Here is an 18,990-nt window from a genome sequence, read left to right as displayed (position 1 = left end):
CTCAGGGAAGATTTTTCTGTGATTGAAGTTGAGCTTCAGTTCCCCTCTCCTAGGGGCGGGGCTGGTGTGGGGCCAGCTCCCAGTGAGATCTGTTTTCACCTTTGCCCCCTTTCAGCCACTCTGGGATGGTAACTCTGCTCCCAGCTGTCAGGCAGCTTCCAGCCCATCCACCCTGCTCACTAACTCTGTGGTCACGTGTCACCCCCTTTGCCAGCACACAGAGCCTGCAGGAAAACTACTCCTGCCAGATGCACTGGTATAGTGATGTGCGTAGGTGTCTTCCAAGCAGTTGATCTGGGTTTGATTCCCAGCCAATGCAATAATGGCTTTTCTCTTCTGTTGTTTCCTCATCTGGAAGTGGTTTAATTTCAGTCACACTGTGTTACAATCACATTATCTATAGAATGAGACAATAAATGTGTCGAAGTCCAGCAGGTCATACAGGATGGAGGCACACAAGGGGCTGGAATGTGTCATCTGAGAAAGACAGAACACTTGGAAACCTGCATCTCCCATCCCCTGGCCTTGCGTGTTATGATTCCAGCTCCGTGAGCTGTTTGTAGGATGTTCCGGCACGATGGGGACATGAAGTTTTGAGTTTTTGCTCTTGCAGGTTCCTTTGCTGTTATAATTATAATGACATGAACAAAAGGGAGGCAAAATAAACATAAACTCCAAATTGCAATACAGGTGGGGAAAGAGACGATCACGGTTAAGCCAAACACGTCAAAATAAAAATTAATACAAAAAAGGGGAGGGGGGAAGAGATCAGGTATGTGGAGATCCCCTTGATATTTCAACGCACATTGTTAGAATAAAAGATCAGACTTGACACTGGAAAACTACCTGTCTCTCTGAACACCTGTGATGAGCAAGATGGAGTTGGGACACCTGTTCTGCTTCAATCATTTATTGTCTCTCTGTTCTCTCCTTCTTCTCCCCCCAATTCCTCATCTCCAATGTCTCTGCCTTTCTCCTCTTGCTCCCTCTCCCCTGCCCTTTCCAGGAACTCACAGTCTACAGCATTTAGGACAAGCCAGAGCTCCCATGTTCTGCACATGAGCCTGTGTCAGAGGACACGTGACCCCGGTCAGAACCAGTCACCAGATCAATATGACCCTTTATGGGCGACTTCTCTGCCTGCTCTGCAATTTACATCTCCCCTCTCCCCCCGCCCGCAAACAGGGTGGGGGTACAGCTCTGACTGAGAGGCCTAACAGGAGAAATTTCAGCCCAAAGACAAATTTGTGTGAAATGTTGAGAAATGAAGAGCCCCCCAAATCCCCAGAACTCTAGTGTCACCCCCATGGCACCAGCACAGGGAACCCAGTGAGATGGGGTTACAGAATACAAGGGGGGAGGCAGCAGGGAGAGAGGTGACAGGGAATCTCTCTTTTTCTTTCTCTCTTCACTTTCTGTTCTTCTCTTTCCTTCCAGGAACTGCAGTCACAGCAGGGAGGGGTTTGTCTCCGTGTCTGTCACGGAGGTGGTAGAAGTGACGGATTCTGTGACTTCCTGCAACCTCCGTGACTTCTGCAGTGGGCACAGTGGCTGACTCCAGGGCCACCCAATCAGCTGGCTCCAGGGAGCGCCCAAACAGCGGCCAATGCGGCTGGCCCGGGGACCACTTGACCAGTGGTCCCAAGGGCAGCAGGAGCAGCCGCAGCTCGGTGGCCCCCGGCAGTACTCTTGGGGTGGCCGGAGCAGCAGCTGGTCCCCTGGGGCTTCCCCCTCTGGGGCAGCAGCTGGAGTGGCAGCAGCTCTCAGGGCTTTCCCCCTGGTAGCTGGTGCTCATTAGCCATCAATTAAATCAACACGCTTCCCCCTGCAAGTGGATTTAGCCCAGGACCCTCAGAGTCAGCAGCTGTTACGCCCCCACTGAGCTCTCTGGTCAGGTGTCCTAGCGCTGGGAGCCTCCTGTTTAGATCCTAAAATAGCGTTTTTGCACCGGGGGGGCTGAAATTTTGGACTGGACATTGTAGCTCCACCGTTATTTTATTGAATTACTTCAAAACAGCAACCCAAGAAAGTCTCCTAAGGGCCAGGCTCTCTGCCCTGGAAACAGCTGCCCCTGCTCTCCAGGAGTCTGTGCGTTCCACACAGCAACGTACAAACCTGCTCCGCACTGAAGGGGGGTCAGACAGTGACGATAATGCAAATCTTCAGACTATTAACCCAGGTCCCTTCCTTTCTTTAACCCAGGATGTGCCAGTCACCTGTTAGCCATGGCGTTATCTTCACCTTAAAATACCTCTCAGGACATTGAACAGAGGAAGTGAAACCCCCTCCCCCGAATGGCTCCCTGTTGAGGCGTTGTACCGAACCTGCCCCTGGAGACTGTCTGGTTTTATACTCTTAGAGCTTTTTCTCTTCAAACCCCTTATCCCAATCTCTGGGCCAACCTCCGCATTTCAGAGTTTAGAATTTACTCTCATCACCCTCCTATGGCACTTTCCTTGTGAATTGGGCAAAGCAAGTAGGGGAAACTCCATGGCTAATGAAAACCAATGCTCTGGGTGAGGCCTGAACTCACACCCACAGCTGTATTTCCCCCTGCATGAGCCACTATAGGTGCTTCTTAGACAAACTTGGGCTGTAGGTGGTTATGTGTGTCTGTGCTTCACCACTTTGGCTGCTCTGTGAAAAGCTGATGGTTCAAACAGCAGCTGGTGGGTTTTTGTTTTGTTTTAAGCAATTAGAGTCTAGTACATTTTAACAGGCAGAAAATGTCCTATTCTGGTCTAGCCCCATTTGACTCCTTCTGTCCATCTTCTTCCTTCCCCGTCAGTGTCTTTCCTTCCCCACTGGGGACATGCAGAGATGAACCCCAGTCAGTCTGTGTCACAGAGAGTCTGTATCTCCTAGGGAATGTGGGTGAAGGATTCCAGCTGAATTAACGCCGCTCACCTGGGTTAGAAACATTTGTTTCTTTCGAGCACATAGTGGGAAATGGGACGTTAATTCAGACCCAGGAGGCAAGGCAGAGGCTTCATGATCTTGATCTCCAGGAAGGGAGAGAGGATCCCCAGGAAGGAGGAGCGCTTCCTTTAGATTCAAACTGGGTCTCCTGGAAGTTGGAAAAGACCCTTGGTCACTGAGGATCTCATGGGATCGCGCTGCTCCAGAGGCTCCAGAGTCCTGGGTGCGGGGAGGGTGTCACTGCACAGTCTGAAATGGAAGGGAGGACCCTGGAAGGGACGGGGAGGAACAGAAAATGGAGAGGAATGAAACAGAATAAACGCCTCTTCTCTCTCCCCTCCCCGACCCAGCAAGAACTGTTATCAGTGGGGAAACTCCCCCCCATGAATGGCAGAGACCACAGAGACATTTGCCTCATGCTGAGAAGTAAGGTGGCCAGACACCAAGTGTGAAAAATCAGAGAGCTTCCCCAGATGCATTGGTGGTATAGTGGTGAGCATAGCTGCCTTACACGCAGTTGACCTGGGTTCGATTCCCAGCCAATGCAATGATATGATGATTCCTCCACTGGGAATTGGTTTAATTTCAGTCATGTTGTATCAGTTTATCAATGGAATGAAAAAATCAGTGTCCCAAATCCCAACAGGTCATTAAACACCCAGTGGAGGAAGAAAGGGGTGGGACTATATAATGAGCAGTTGGAGTCATCCTGGTATTACAATGCTTGGTTTTTTTTTTTTTTAATTCCTTTACTTCCCTCTCCCTTTTAGACTCAGAGCCTTTAAGGTCAGAAGGGACCAGTGTGATCATCTAGTCCGACCTGCTGCACCTTGCAGGCCAAAAGACCCCACCCACCCACTCCTGGAATAGACCCGGGAGGGGAGGCAGCTCCGTGCTCTGCCCCTACCCCAGGCAGCACATGGAGGCCCTCTGCTCCCCTCCCCCAACGGGTGTGCAGAGATGTGCCAGCAGCACTAAGGTGGCTCCCTGCCCACTCTACCTCCGTCCCTCCGTGCCACTCCCAGAAGTGGCTGGCATGTCCCAGCATCCCCTGGGGTGGGGGGAGTGTCTCCACGTGCTGCCCTTGCCCCGAGCACCGACTCTGCAGCTCCCATTGGCCAGGAACTGTAGCCAATGGGAGCTCTGGAGGCAGCACCTGCAGGCAGCAGCACATGGAGATCCCCTGGCCCCACTCATCTAGGAGCTGCTGCCAGAGGGTTGTATGTACCGGTCACTTTGGGAGCTGCACCACCCCTCCTGCACCCCACCCCCATCCCCAGCGCAGAGCCCACACCCAAATTTCCTCCCAGTGCTTTGCTTGTCGTCCTTTCACCAGAACCATCCTTCTTCTCCTGGGCTGCAAGTAGCCACCCCTGGGAAGCCAAGAGGCAGGCACAGGATTCTGCCAGGTAAGTGTCCCACAGCGCCGTGATGGACAGTGCGATGAAGGTAAGTTTTCCTGAGGCACAATGAACTGCAACGCAGCAAACCACTGGCCAGGCGGTCCGGGCGAAGGGCATTCACTGGAGGTACAAGCTTGTGAGTGACTCCTGAACACAGGGCCCCTTCCCCTTTTAAGGACCTGCTCCTCATGGCCTGCGACTAGAGATGACTTGGCTGCATCTGGTGGGTCACACTTCACCTTGGGCAGTGTCCATGCTCTGGGTGTGTGATCGCTGCCTAATGAGAGTCCCAGACACCTTGTCTATCTAGCAGCTCTTCTGATCTTCCAGCTGTTCAACCAGCCCCTTCATCCCACAAGCATTGCAGGAGCGGGAGAGGGAGGGGGAGGGGGAAAGCCACTTCACAGGCATTCAGAGAGGGAGAGGAGACAAAAATGGGAATGGGGGAAGTATAACAGACCTATTGAGCATAGAAATCACTGCTGCTCCTACAACAGCAGGGACAGGCCACTAGGAGCTGGGAAAAATTAAGCCCTCATGTTTCTGCCTGATTTTGAACCAGGGACCTTTTGCGTGTTAGGCAAATGTGATAACCACTACACTACAGAAACTCTGTTGCAGGGCTCTGCCCCTCCCTTCATAAGAATAGAAGAATGGCCAGACTGGGTCAGACCAAAGGTCCATCCAACCCCATATCCTGTCTGCCAACAGTGGCCAATGCCAGGTGCCCCAGAGGGACTGAACCTAACAGGTAATGATCAAGTGATCTCTCTCCTGCCATCCATCTCCACCCTCTGACAAACAGAGGCTTGGGATACCATTCCTTACCCAGGCTGCCTAATAGCCCTTAATGGACTTCACCTCCATGAATTTATCTGCAAAAATAATGAGTACTTGTGGCACCTTAGAGACTAACAAACTTATTTGAGCATAAGCTTTCATGGGCTAAAATCCACTTAATCAGATGCATGCAGTGGAAAATACAGCAGGAAGATATATATATCTACACAGAGAACATGAAAAAATGGGTGTTGCCATCCACACTATAATGAGAGTGAGCAGTTAAGGTGAGCTATTATCAGCAGGAGAAAAAAACCTGTAGTGACAATCAGGATGGCCCATTTCCAACAGTTGGCAAGAAGGTGTGAGTAACAGTAGGGGGACAAATAAAGATGGGGAAATAGTTTTACTTTGTGTAATGACCCACCCACTCCCAGTCTTTATTCAAGCCTAATTTAACGGTGTCCAGTTTGCAAATTAATTCCAATTCAGCATCTCTCGTGGGAGTCTGTTGTTGAAGGTTTTTTGTTGTAATATTACGACTTTTAGGTCTGTAATCAAGTGACCAGGGATATTGAAGTGTTCTCTGGCTGTGTTTGAATGTTATAATTCTTGATGTCTGATTTGTGTCCATTTATTCTTTTATGTAGAGACTCTCTGGTTTGGCCAATGTACATGGCAGAGAGGCATTGCTGGCACATGATGGCACATATCACATTGGTAGATGTGCAGGTGAATGAGCCCCTGATGGCATGGCTGATGTGATTAGGTCCTATGATGGTGTCCCCTGAACAGATATGGGGAGAGAGTTGGCAATGGGCTTTGTTGCAAGGATAGGTTCCTGGGTTAGTGTTTTTGTTCTGTGGTTGCTGGAAAGTATTTGCTTCAGGTTGGGGGGCTGTCAGTAAGCAAGGACTGACCTGTCTCCCAAGATCTGTGAGAGTGAGGGATTGTCCTTCAGGATGGGTTGTAGATCCTTGATGATGCACTGGAGAGGTTTTAGTTGGGGGCTGAAGGTGATGGCTAGTGGGGTTCTGTTACTTTCTTTGTTGGGCCTGTCCTGTAGTAGGTGACTTCTGGGTACTCTTCTGGCTCTGTCAATCTGCTTCTTCACTTCAGCAGGTGGGTACTGTAGTTGTAAGAATGCTTGATAGAGATCTTGTAGGTGTTTGTCTCTGTCTGAAGGGTTGGAGCAAATGCGGTTGTATCTTAGAGCTTGGCTGTAGACAATGGATTGTGTGATGTGGTCTGGGTGAAAGCTGGAGACATGTAGGTAAGTATAGCGTTCAGTATGTTTCCGGTATAGGGTAGTGTTTATGTGACCATCGATTAGCACAGTAGTGTCCAGGAAGTGGATCTCTTGTGTGGATTGGTCCAGGCAGAGGTTGTAGGTGGGATGGAAATTGTTGAAATCATGGTGGAATTCCTCAAGGGTTTTCTTTTCCATGGGACCAGATGATGAAGATGTCATCAGTGTAGCACAAGTAGAGTAGGGGCATTAGGGGACGAGAGCTGAGGAAGCGTTGTTCTAAGTCAGCCATAAAAATGTTGGCATACTGTGGGGCCATGTGAGTACCCATAGCAGTGCCGCTGACTTGAAGGTACACATTGTCCCCAAATGTGAAATAGTTATGGGTGAGGACAAAGTCACAAAGTTCAGCTGTGACATTATCGGGGATACTGTTCCTGACGGCTTGTAGTCCATCTTTGTGTGGAATGATGATGGAGCGTCTACATAGCCAGACAATCCTGCTGTCAGGGTGCCAATGCCTGAGATGATGGGGCATCCAGGATTTCCAGGTTTATGGATCTTGGGTAGCAGATAGAATAACCCTGGTTGGGGTTCTAGGCTGTCTTATTGCCAAGAGACGGAGAAACTCGGCCAGCCACAGGGGGTGCATAACACCACCCTAGTGTGGGGGTGACAATGCCTCTGGGATCCTGACACCCCTACTGGTTCCACTGCTGGTTGTTTTCCTTTTCCGGTGGGACTTTGGGCAAGTTGCTCCCCCCTCTAGGGCTCCGTCCCCAGCAGGCAAATGGGGATTTCGTACCTTCCCGCTATTGGAAAGTGCTGGGAGAATCCCCCAGCCAAAGCTGCTCTGACAGCGCTAAGCAGCATCTGACCATTCAAGGTCGGAGCGCACTGCCCAGGAGGAGGAGTGTTTGGCTCTGGGGTTTCACTTCAGCCCAGTCTAGAGAGAGGGGCCCAGCCATGGGGTTTGGCTCAAGAAGACCAAGTCTCCAATTTGTTAAGGGCGTTTTGAATTCCAATCCTGAGCTCCAAAGTGCTTGGTGTCAGTTGCACATTTTAGAAGCATGCTCTCCACTCCATTTTCCAAATCATTCATGAAACTATTGAATAGTACCCGACCCCGGACTGATCCCTGCCGGACCCACGAGGTGCCCCCTCTCCGTTGGGCAGCCAAACCTGGAGAAGGGCCCTTGGAGTCTGGGCTTTCAACCAGCTCTGCACCCACGTGACACTGATTGAATCTAGACCGCATTTCCCTCGTTTGCTTGTGAAAATGTCCTGCGGGACTGTGTCAAAAGCCTTAGTATTCCCAAGTTAGATCCCATCTACTGTTTACCCACCTCCACTAGGCCCTGAACCCTGCCAAAGAAGGAAAGAGGCTGGGTTTGGGATGATTTGTTCTTGACAAATCCATGCTCACTTGTCCTAAGAACCAAATTCTCCTGTAGGTGCTGCCGACAAACTGTTTAAGAATGTATTGCAGTATCTCTCCAGCTATGGAAGTGAGGCTAGCTAGTCTGTAAGTCCCAGGGGTCTCTTTGTTCCCCTTTGAAAGATAGCTCCTGTCTTGTTCATGGATGGGAAGATGTTCTTTTTCAGGGATCTCAGATGAGAACTGGGGCACAACACCTGGTTTGTTAAGGCCACAAAAATGGAGGCAGGAACCTCTTCTCTCCTGCTGGCAAAGAACCCCAGGTACCTAAAAGACAGAGACTCACACCCCTGAATGGGCTCTAGAAAAGGCAATGGTTAAAAAGTTTGGCCCCGACCATTTCTTGTTTCCGCAGACTAGACATTTTAGCAAACTTTAGAATTCCTTGGTGCTAAACACCGTGAAACTCCCCTTTCTCCTTCACAGAGGGCTTTATTGCCCCTTATCTCACTCAGGCTCAGGACTGCCCAGAGCTCGAGAACTGTCCCTGTTCCCATTGGGCAGATGGGGAGAAGCCTGAGGTATAGAGAAGGGAAGTGACCTGTCACCAGATGGATCAGACTGAACAGGTTTCACATCTCGAGGAGGCTCTTACCCTCTAAACAGGGACGGCTGTTTTCTAGTAAAATCACTCAAAGGGAAGGAGAAAACTCGAAAGAGGTTCCTCCTGGCGCTCACGTCCGTGAACCCGAATACTCTCTCAGTCCTCAAAGAGAGACCTGGAGAAGGAGACTTGCTGGAGCAAAGCCACAGGGGTCTCTGAGGTTTCCCTGGCCCCTCGCCCCTGTCCTGCCTGGCTGATGTCAGCATCTCTCTGTGAGGTCACCACCTCCCCACCACCTTGGACCAATAGTCTGAGGGCCTGCCAAAGGCCTTTGTGATGTCACTGCCACACCCCTCCCTTGCTGTGCCAATGTCCTGCCCCTGGCCAGGCACTTTGCAGGTTTGAGCTACTCCCTGTGGATCACCCCACTCAAGAAGCGTTCGTTCTAGGCAGCAAGCCGGCTAGACAGGGAAACATCAGATGCTGCTCCCAGTGCTACACTCGGTTTTTCAGAAATGAGTCGACTTTATGGCCAGAAGAGACCATTAGAGCATCTAATCTGACCCCCTGCATATCACAGGCCTCCTGTAGGACACAAGAGCTATTTTGGGGGCAAACACATTCCAGAAAGGCATCTAGTCTTCATGAAATGACATCAAGAGATGGAGAATCCATCACTTTCCTTGGTAGCTTGTTCCTGTGGTGAATCATCCTGACTGTTGAATATTTGTGCCTTAGTTGTAATATGAATTTGTCTCTTTTCACCTTCCAGCCATTGGGTCTTGTTATTCCTTTCTCTGCTATTTTAAAGAGTCCTTTAATACCCAATATTTTCTCTCCATTAAGGCACTTCAACACTTCAATGAAGTCACCTTTCAATCTTCTTTTGATAAGCTAAACAGGTTGAGCTCTTTCAATAGCTCACTAGAAGGCATTTTTCTCCAGCCCTCAGAACATTTGGTGGCTCTTTGCTGCCCCAGCTCCAATTTCACAACATCTTTTTCACATGAGGACACCAAAACTGGAGGCAGTATTCCAGTATCAGTCTCACTGATGCTGTGTCACCTCCTGTGACGTTATTGACATAATCTGTAACCGTATAGATCACCGTTGCGACCACTGTTCTATTTGTAGCCAATATTGTAGAAAGGTTGTTGCGTAAGGTATCTATGGAGAGGTTCTGATTGGCTGATTATAATTATGCTATTTCTAGATGTGTGTCATTTTTATAGTTGACGTTATGGATTCCTGCCCATTTCCCCACTGGCTGGAGCATGGCTAGAATGTGTCTGTGGCTAATGATGTTGCTGTAGATTGTTCGTTTCCTGCCTTGGCAATTCAGACAGTCCCTTTTCCCAACATATCTCCAGCACATCATTAGTTCCAATAACAGGGGCAGCTTTTCTCTGGGGCACTGAGATTTTTTGGGGAGATGCTGGCTCCTTTCTTTCCTCACCCTGGAGTAAACTCAGCTTTTTATTCCATGGTTCATGTTTTATGGCATAACAACATCAGCATGAAGAAAGAGGAGAGGGAATATCTCACTGCCAGGGCTGAAGGTGGCCACGTCTCCTCTGTTTGACTGTTACCATTGCAGGAGAGAAGGTGTCAGTGGAATCGAATGCCCTGGGTCAGACAAGAGACACAGGGAGGTTTTGCTGTTCATGGATCCATGCAAAGGACATTGTGTCTCTGTGTGAAAATAGGGAGGGAAATGAAACACCCACCTGGTGGTGCCCAAGGCGGAAGGGACCCGTATCGGATTAGAACAGGACACGTTCTCAAGCAGCATGTTTCTTACTCTGCCCATCTGTCAGATTTGATGATTATCAATGGAAATATTTTGCCATTGGGTCCTGTGTTTACACAGACATTGACATTTACCAACAAACACGTAATTCTCCCAGTCCTGCCTAGCCTGCCGGGGGGGAGTGTAGAAGGACAGAGTCACTCTTCCCAGTGCCCGTGCCAGGCCTGGGCTCTCCATGCTGCCCACTTCCCACAACGCTGGGATCCTTCCCTGACCTCCCCCAGACCTCTGCCCCCACCCCCACTGCTGGGCTCCCCTCCCCACACTGTCCAACTCCCCTGCTTCCAGGATCCCTCCCCACTGCCCTCCTCCCCGCTGAGCAAAAACTCGACATTATTCCAGGGCCGCCCACAGGATTCAGGGGGCCTGGGGCAAAGCAATTTCGGGGGCCCCTTCCAGACAAAAAAGTTGCAATACTGTAGAATACTGGATTCCCGTGGGCAGCGGCGTAGCCAGGGTCTCACATGAGGGGAAGCGAACACATAAAAAAAGGCACCACCCAACATATCAAATTACTAATTACATCCACTTCCTCCCACTTCCTGCCCCCTTCAGAACCCCCAACACCCCCCCACTCCTTGTCCCCTGACTGCCCCCTCCTGGGACCCCGGCCCCTAACTGCCCCCCTAGAACCTGTTAGCCAAAAGGGCTCGTTTCCCCCCGGAGCTTACCTAATTACACCAAGGAGGCACGGACGACAGGAAGACAAGTACCACTCCCTTTATTGATCGGTCAGCTGAGCGGGTGTTCCTCTCGGCTAGTGCCAGAGAAAGAGACACACCTGACATGGCCAGATGGGCCTACCTTTATACCCAGTAACAAACAACTTAGCCTACGTTCGTCTACGTCATTTGGTTGACCTGTAGAACCTGTACATGTATCTGTTAGGGGATAATTGGGTACGCAGGATACATATATCATTTTGTGGGGGCTACAAGAGACATACAGCTGTTGAGGATACATTTGTCATTCTGAAGGGGAAACAAGGTACATCTGTTGACCCTTTGTACTAAATATCTTGAAGACGTACATGGGAACACAGCTGCATGCTCTTGGGGAGCCAACATATACTTGGGGAGCCAAACAAAACTGATAAGCGAAATAGCTGACTTAGGTAGATACACGGCCTTCAGTCTAATGAGTTCTGTAAGCTTTCCAACACAGTTTGGACAAGAATAACATAACTTTGGTTTACTCAGGCCTAATACGGAAAGGCTTCATTAGCACTATGATTTTCCAACAAACCCTACCTGTCCCCTGACTGCCCCAACCCTTATCCACACCCCTGCCCCCAGACAGACTGCCAGGACTCCCACACACACACACACCGCTGCCTCAGCACGCTGCGGGGGAGGGGCTGTGTGCTGGCACGTGTTTAACTTTGGCTCCAGAGGCAGCCAGCGGCTCGAGCTGCCGGGTGGTAAGAGGGGTCCTGGGGGGCAGTCAGGGAGCAGGGGGAGGTTTGGAGGGTTCGGGGGGGGACTTTCTGGGGGTTGGGGCAGTCAGGGAGCAGGGGGGGTTAGATGGGAGGAAGTCTGGGCCTCTGTCCAACAGCAAAACACAAGACTAGAAAAGCAGCCTTCAGCGGGAAGTGATATCAGCTGGTCCTGGCAGCCTGCACGGCCCCGGCTCACTTGCCTGAGCTGTATTGTTAATGCATTTTATTTGGAAGATGCAGCCTGAGTGATTTAAAGGCCCCAAACGCTGCTGAAAGAGCTGGGAAAGTTGCAAGCTTTCGCTGCTGGGCTTTTCATCGGGGTCACACAATGCAAACCTGCTCGAGGCTCCGCACAAGAGAGGTTTCTTGAGGCCGTCCATGCAGCTCACAGCTTAAGCTCTTCTAAGCTTGCAGCCGTGGCACAAAAGGATTTGGGAGCAGTTAACAATTCTGTGTGGTTAAGAGATTTTCATTTCCTGGGCCCTGCTACCCAATGCCACAGGGCCCCACAGGGGAGACTGAGTGAGTAGCCCGGCTTGTCCTCTGCAATCCCTTCCCTGCTTCTTGCCCTTGTGTTTGCAAGGGGCTCATTAACATGCTGCATCCGAACGCCCCTCCCCAGGCCTTCCCTTCAGAGACACAGTCCTGGCTTCTCCTCCTTCCTCACTTTCTCCTTCTCTCCCTCTCTGTGGTTTTTCTCCATGCCCCGTCCCTGGTCTGTGCTCCCTCTCCACCCCATGCACGGTATTTAGCACGTCTCTGCCTCTCTTGTTCATGGGCCCTGTGCTGGGATGGCAGAGGCAGGGCTATTGTTGTGTTCTCTGCTGGGTCTGTTTGGATCAGACTCTAAAATCAAACGCTCCCTTTGCTAGCAGGATCGCTCCGCCTGCTCGCCAGGGCTTCTGGCTACACACTAGAGCCAGGTGCTAGGGCAGAAGCAGCTGCCCATGTACCCTCAATGGCAGGAGCGGTGCGTGGTCCCTGCCCCCCCCCACTTTGGATTACGGGGTGTGTCTTGGTGTATATTGGGGGTCCTGTCAGGGGGCGGGGAGTGGTTGGATAGGTGTGGGAGTCCTGGCAGTCTGTCAGGGGGCAGGGGTGTGGATAAGGGTCGGGGCAGTCAGGGGACAGGTAGGGTTCTAGGGGGCAGTCAGGGACCGGGGTCCCAGGAGGGGGCAGTCAGGGGACAAGGAGTGGGGGGGTGTTGGGGGTTCTGAAGGGGGCAGGAAGTGGGAGGGAGCGGATGTAATTAGTAATTTGATATGTTGGGTGGTGCCTTTTTTTATGAGTTCACTTCCCCTCATGTGAGACCCTGGCTACGCCGCTGCCCACGGGAATCCAGTATTCTACAGGTTTGCAACTTTTTTGTCTGGAAGGGGCCCCCGAAATTGCTTTGCCCCAGACCCCCTGAATCCTGTGGGCAGCCCTGGAATAATGTCGAGTTTTTGCTCAGCGGGGAGGAGGGCAATGGGGAGGGATCCTGGAAGCAGGGGAGTTGGACAGTGTGGGGAGGGGAGCCCAGCAGTGGGGGTGGGGGCAGAGGTCTGGGGGAGGTCAGGGAAGGATCCCAGCGTTGTGGGAAGTGGGCAGCATGGAGAGCCCAGGCCTGGCACGGGCACTGGGCAGAGTGACTCTGTCCTTCTACACTCCCCCCCGGCAGGCTAGGCAGGACGGGGAGAATTACGTGTTAGTTGGTAAATGTCAATGTCTGTGTAAACACACGACCCAATGGCAAAATATTTCCATTGATAATCATCAAACCTGACAGATGGGCAGAATAAGAAACGTGCTGCTTGAGAACGTGTCCTGCTCTAACCCCATAGGGGTCCCTTCCGCCTTGGGCACCACCAGGCGGGTGTTTCATTTCCCTCCCCATTTTCACACAGACACAATGTCCTTTGCATGGATCCATGAACAGCAAAACCTCCCTGTGTCTCTTGTCTGAGCCAGGGCATTTGATTCCACTGACACCTTCTCTCCTGCAATGGCAATGGTTGGACAGAGTGTGTGGCCAGTCTCCGTGTGTCTCTGCTGTTCGTGCTGGGGAGCCCGGCCGGCCTTAGGGGTGGGGCCCCCAGCAGCCGCCCAGGGCTCCAGGGGGTCAAAGGGCACCGTGTGGCCGTGCAAAGGTGCTCACTGCTCTCCCCTGCCCCAATGCTCCTCCGTGGCCCCACAGAGGGTGGGGGGAGCGAGGAGCAGCACTATGTGCTCCCTGCGTCCTGGTCACTTTCCCCACCTGGGCTGGGCTGTGAGGGGAGCATCAGAAGCTGCTGCTCTCTGCCCTCCCCTGACGCAGCCCAGCTGAGGAAAGTGACCTGGATGCAGTGGCTGGTGGCACAGGAGGGGGTGCAGAGGTTAGGGGTGAAGGGGGGCAGTGGCTGGTGGCACAGGAGGGGGTGCAGGGGTTAGGGGTGAAGGGGGGGCAGGAGAGGGGCAGTGGCTGGTGGCCCAGGAGGGGGTGCAGGGGTTACGGGTGAAGGGGGTGCAGGAGAGGGGCAGTGGCTGGGGGCACAGGAGGGGGTGCAGGGGTTAGGGGTGAAGGGGGAGGAGAGGGGCAGTGGCTGGGGGCACAGGAGGGGGCGCAGGGATTAGGGGTGAAGGGGGTGCAGGAGAGGGGCAGTGGCTGGTGGCACAGGAGGGGGCGCTGGGATTGGGGTGCAGGGGGTGCAGGAGAGGGGCAGTCGCTGGTGGCACAGGAGGGGGCGCAGGGATTAGGGGTGAAGAGGGTGCAGGAGAGGGGCAGTGGCTGGGGGCACAGGAGGGGGCGCAGGGGTTAGGGGTGAAGGGGTGCAGGAGAGGGGCAGTGGCTGGTGGCACAGGAGGGGGCACAGGGGTTGGGGTGAAGGGTGCAGGAAAGGGGCAGTGGTTGGTGGCACAGGAGGGGCGCAGGGGTTGGGGTGAAGGGGGTGCAGGAGAGGGGCAGAGGCTGGTGGCACAGGAGGGGGTGCAGGGTTAGGGGTTAGGGGGGTGCGGGAGAGGGGCAGTGGCTGGGGCACAGGAGGGGGTGCAGGGGTTAGGGGTAAAGGGGGAGGAGAGGGGCAGTGGCTGGTGGCACAGGAGGGGGTGCAGGGGTTAGGGGTGAAGGGGGTGCAGGAGAGGGGCAGTGGCTGGGGGCACAGGAGGGGATGCAGGGGTTAGGGGTGAAGGGCGAGGAGAGGGGAAGTGGCTGGGGGCACAGGAGGGGGCGCAGGGATTAGGGGTGCAGGGGGTGCAGGAGAGGAGCAGTCGCTGGTGGCACAGGAGGGGGCGCAGGGATTAGGGGTGAAGGGGGTGCAGGAGAGGGGCAGTGGCTGGGGGCACAGGAGGGGGCGCAGGGGTTAGGGGTGAAGGGGTGCAGGAGAGGGGCAGTGGCTGGTGGCACAGGAGGGGGCGCAGGGGTTGGGGTGAAGGGTGCAGGAGAGGGGCAGTGGTTGGTGGCACAGGAGGGGCGCAGGGGTTGGGGTGAAGGGGGTGCAGGAGAGGGGCAGAGGCTGGTGGCACAGGAGGGGGTGCAGGGTTAGGAGTTAGGGGGGTGCGGGAGAGGGGCAGTGGCTGGGGCACAGGAGGGGGCGCAGGGGTTGGGGTGAAGGGGGTGCAGGAGAGGGGCAGTGGTTGGTGGCACAGGAGGGGGTGCAGGGGTTGGGGTGAAGGGGGTGCAGGAGAGGGGCAGTGGCTGGGGGCACAGGAGGGGTTGCAGGGGTTGGGGTGAAGGGGGTGCAGGAGAGGGGCAGTGGTTGGTGGCACAGGAGGGGCACAGGGGATAGGGGTGAAGGGGGTGCAGGAGAGGGGCAGTGGCTGGTGGCACAGGAGGGGGCGCAGGGGTTAGGGGTGAAGGGGTGCAGGACAGGGGCAGTGGTTGGTGGCACAGGACGGGGTGCAGGGGTTGGGTGAAGGGGGTGCAGGAGAGGGGCAGTGGCTGGGGGCAGAGGAGGGGGCGCAGGGGTTAGGGATGAAGGGGGTGCAGGAGAGGGGCAGTGGCTGGTGGCAGAGGAGGGGACGCAGGGGTTAGAGGTGAAGGGGTGCAGGAGAGGGGCAGTGGCTGGTGGCACAGGAGGGGGCGCAGGGGTTGGTGTGAAGGGGGTGCAGGAGAGGGGCTGTGGCTGGTGGCACAGGAGGGGTGCAGGAGTTAGGGGTGAAGGGGGTGCAGCAGAGGGGCAGTGGCTGGTGGCACAGGAGGGGGTGCAGGGGTTGGGGTGAAGGGGGTGCAGGAGAGGGGCAGTGGCGGGTGGCACAGGAGGGGGTGCAGGGGTTAGGGGTGAAGGGGGTGCAGGAGAGGGGCAGTGGCTGGTGGCACAGGAGGAGGCGCAGGGGTTGGGGTGAAGGGGGTGCAGGAGAGGGGCTGTGGCTGGTGGCACAGGAGGGGGTGAAGGGGTTGGGGTGAAGGGGGTGCAGGAGAGGGGCAGTGGCTGGTGGCACAGGAGGGGGTGCAGGGGCTAGGGGTGAAGGGGGTGCAGGAGAGGGGCAGTGGCTGGGGGCACAGAAGGGGCGCAGAGGTTAGAGGTGAAGGGGTGCAGGAGAGGGGCAGTGGCTGGGGGCACAGGAGGAGGCGCAGGGGTTAGGGGTGAAGGGGGTGCAGGAGAGGGGCACTGGCTGGTGGCACAGGAGGGGGTGAAGGGGTTGGGGTGAAGGGTTGCAGGAGAGGGGCAGTGGCTGGGGGCACAGGAGGGGGCGCAGGGGTTAGGGGTGAAGGGGTGCAGGAGAGGGGCAGTGGCTGGGGGCACAGGAGGGGGCGCAGGGGTTAGGGGTGAAGGGGGTGCAGGAGAGGGGCAGTGGCTGGTGGCACAGGAGGGGGCGCAAGGGTTAGGGATGAAGAGGGAGCAGGAGAGGAGCAGTGGCTGGGGGCACAGGAGGGGGTGCAGGGGTTAGGGGTGAAGGGGTGCAGGAGAGGGGCAGTGGCTGGGGTCACAGGAGGGGGCGCAGGGGTTAGGGGTGAAGGGGGTGCAGGAGGGGGCAGTGGCTGGTGGCACAGGAGGGGGCGCAGGGGTTGGGGTGAAGGGGGTGCAGGAGAGGGGCAGTGGCTGGTGGCACAGGAGGGGGCGCAGGGGTTAGGGTGAAGGGGTGCAGGAGAGGGGCAGTGGCTGGTGGCACAGGAGGGGGCGCAGGGGTTAGGGGTGAAGGGGGTGCAGGAGAGGGGCAGTGGCTGGGGGCACAGGAGGGGGCGCAGGGGTTAGGGGTGAAGGGGATGCAGGAGAGGGGCAGTGGCTGGGGGCACAGGAGGGGGTGCAGGGGTTAGGGGTGAAGGGGTGCAGGAGAGGGGCAGTGGCTGGGAGCACAGGAGGGGGCGCAGGGGTTAGGGGTGAAGGGGGTGCAGGAGAGGGGCAGTGGCTGGGGGCACAGGAGGGGGCGCAGGGGTTAGGGGTGAAGGGGGTGCAGGAGAGGGGCAGTGGCTGGTGGCACAGGAGGGGGCGCAGGGGTTAGGGGTGAAGGGGGTGCAGGAGAGGGGCAGTGGCTGGTGGCACAGGAGGGGGCGCAGGGGTTGGGGTGAAGGGGGTGCAGGAGAGGGGCAGTGGCTGGGGGCAGAGGAGGGGGCGCAGGGGTTAGAGGTGAAGGGGGTGCAGCAGAGGGGCAGTGGCTGGTGGCACAGGAGGGGCACAGGGGTTAGGGGTGAAGGAGGTGCAGGAGAGGGGCAGTGGCTGGGGGCACAGGAGGGGATGCAGGGGTTAGGGGTGAAGGGGATGCAGGAGAGGGGCAGTGGCTGGGGGCACAGGAGGGGGTGCAGGGGTTAGGGGTGAAGGGTTGCAGGAGAGGGGCAGTGGCTGGGGGCACAGGAGGGGGCGCAGGGGTTAGGGGTGAAGGGGGGCAGGAGAGGGGCAGTGGCTGGTGGCACATGAGGGGGCGCAGGGTTTAGGGGGTGAAGGGGGTGCAGGAGGAGGCAGTGGCTGGGGCCACAGGAGGGGGTGCAGGAGTTAAGGGCAGAGGGGACACAGCGTAGGGGTTAGGGCACAGGAGGGGGCAGAGTTAGGGGTGGGGGAGGTGCAAGTGGTGGGAGTGCAGGAGCTGGGGGTAAAGGGGGAGGGGGATCGTCCAGGGGCGATGGGGAAGTGCCAAAGTAGAAGTTTTGCCCAGGGCACCATTTCCCCTAACGCGGGTCCTTGGTAACATTTCTTGCTGGGAGGGGGAGGGGAGAGACGAGGCGTTTTCTCTCTGTTTCTTTCCTCTCCGTTTTCTGCTCCTTCCTTCAATTCCAGAAACCTCCCTTGTGTGTCAGACGGTGCAGTGACGCCCTCCCCCCCCCAGGCCTCTGGAGCCTTTGGAGCAGGACGATCCCAGGAGCTGAGGATGGATCTAGGGGTGAGTAGCTGGCAGGAAGGAGTCCTAGCAGCTCTTCTGGGAGCGCAGGGGAGGAATGACTCCCCCTTCTCTAGCTTCTCCCCGTGGGGCTCTGGGGAGCAGGGAGGGTTGTGTGATAAATTCCATCCAACTCCCCCTTTGATCCAAGCCGAGGGGCGTCTCAGCTCTGCACGATCCCCTTGGCAGGGCCAAACAAGGGATGTTTTCCACTGCCCAGGAGACCCAGCCAGGGACTGATGTGCTGGAGATATGTTGGGAAAAGGGACTGTCTGAATTGCCAAGGCAGGAAACGAACCATCTACAGCAACGTCATTAATCACAAACACACTCTAGCCATGGTCCAGCCAGTAGAGAAATGGGCAGGAACTCTGGCTGTTCAGCCATGGCCACACGTACAGAGCTGCACAGCAGTGAGTGTGCTGGGGAAGCTGGTCCGAGTGAACAATTGGAAATGACCCTTCAGTGAGAACAGAAGCAGAGTGTAAAAAGGCCCCATGTGGTAAGTGGTTGTGGCTGAGGCCTTAGGGAGCTGGGTTAGAAGCCACAGGGTGTTTCTGTGCAGGTTTGATTCTTGCCAGCTAGGCCAGGCTGGTGTGCGGTGTCTCCATGGCTGCACTTTCAGTGATGCAGGTTTCTCTCCCCTATTGTTCCCTGGGCATCCTACTAGATTGCCAGCTGCTTTTCAACTGCAGAGTGGAGACTGTGTGTGTGTGTGGGGAGAGACAGTGTGTGTGTTGGGGAAGAGTGAGTGTGTTGAGGTAGGTAGGAGTGGATCATTATTATCCCTACTTGAAAGAGGGAGAAGCTAAGGCTGAGAAAGGAGAATTGACTTGTCTTAGGTCACACGGCCAGTCAGTGGCAGAGTTGGGAATAGGACCCAAGACCTCTGATTTTCAAACTAACCATCAGATCTTGAATTTCAGACATTGAATGACCTGAGTAAAGTGCTCTCAGATGAGCTGCAGAACAACAACAGTGCACAGGAATTATTCAGCAAGTATTTGAGGAGAACTGCAATGTCAGAGAGAATCATGAACTGCTCAGAGACTATTAATGTAGAGAAGCAGCAGAATTCATCAAACATAGAACTGGTTCTGACTTATTTCCTTGGTCTTAAAAGAGAACAACAAGGATCTGAG

At 55.1% G+C, this 18,990-nt stretch overlaps 2 non-coding genes across 2 annotated transcripts; one reads left to right on the top strand and one right to left on the bottom strand.

The window, feature by feature from the left end:
- Positions 1 to 3,394: 3,394 nt before the first annotated feature.
- TRNAV-UAC lies at positions 3,395 to 3,466 on the top strand. The gene has a single exon. It is a non-coding gene; the product is annotated as a tRNA-Val (tRNA).
- Positions 3,467 to 4,860: 1,394 nt separating this feature from the next.
- Positions 4,861 to 4,933, bottom strand: TRNAV-AAC. Its single transcript has one exon. It is a non-coding gene; the product is annotated as a tRNA-Val (tRNA).
- Between the last annotated feature and the right edge of the window lie 14,057 nt (positions 4,934 to 18,990).

The sequence above is a fragment of the Mauremys mutica genome, unplaced genomic scaffold (genome assembly GCF_020497125.1).
Source record: "Mauremys mutica isolate MM-2020 ecotype Southern unplaced genomic scaffold, ASM2049712v1 Super-Scaffold_100054, whole genome shotgun sequence".
NCBI lineage: Eukaryota > Metazoa > Chordata > Testudines > Geoemydidae > Mauremys > Mauremys mutica.
This window is presented reverse-complemented; position numbering and strand designations above follow the sequence as displayed.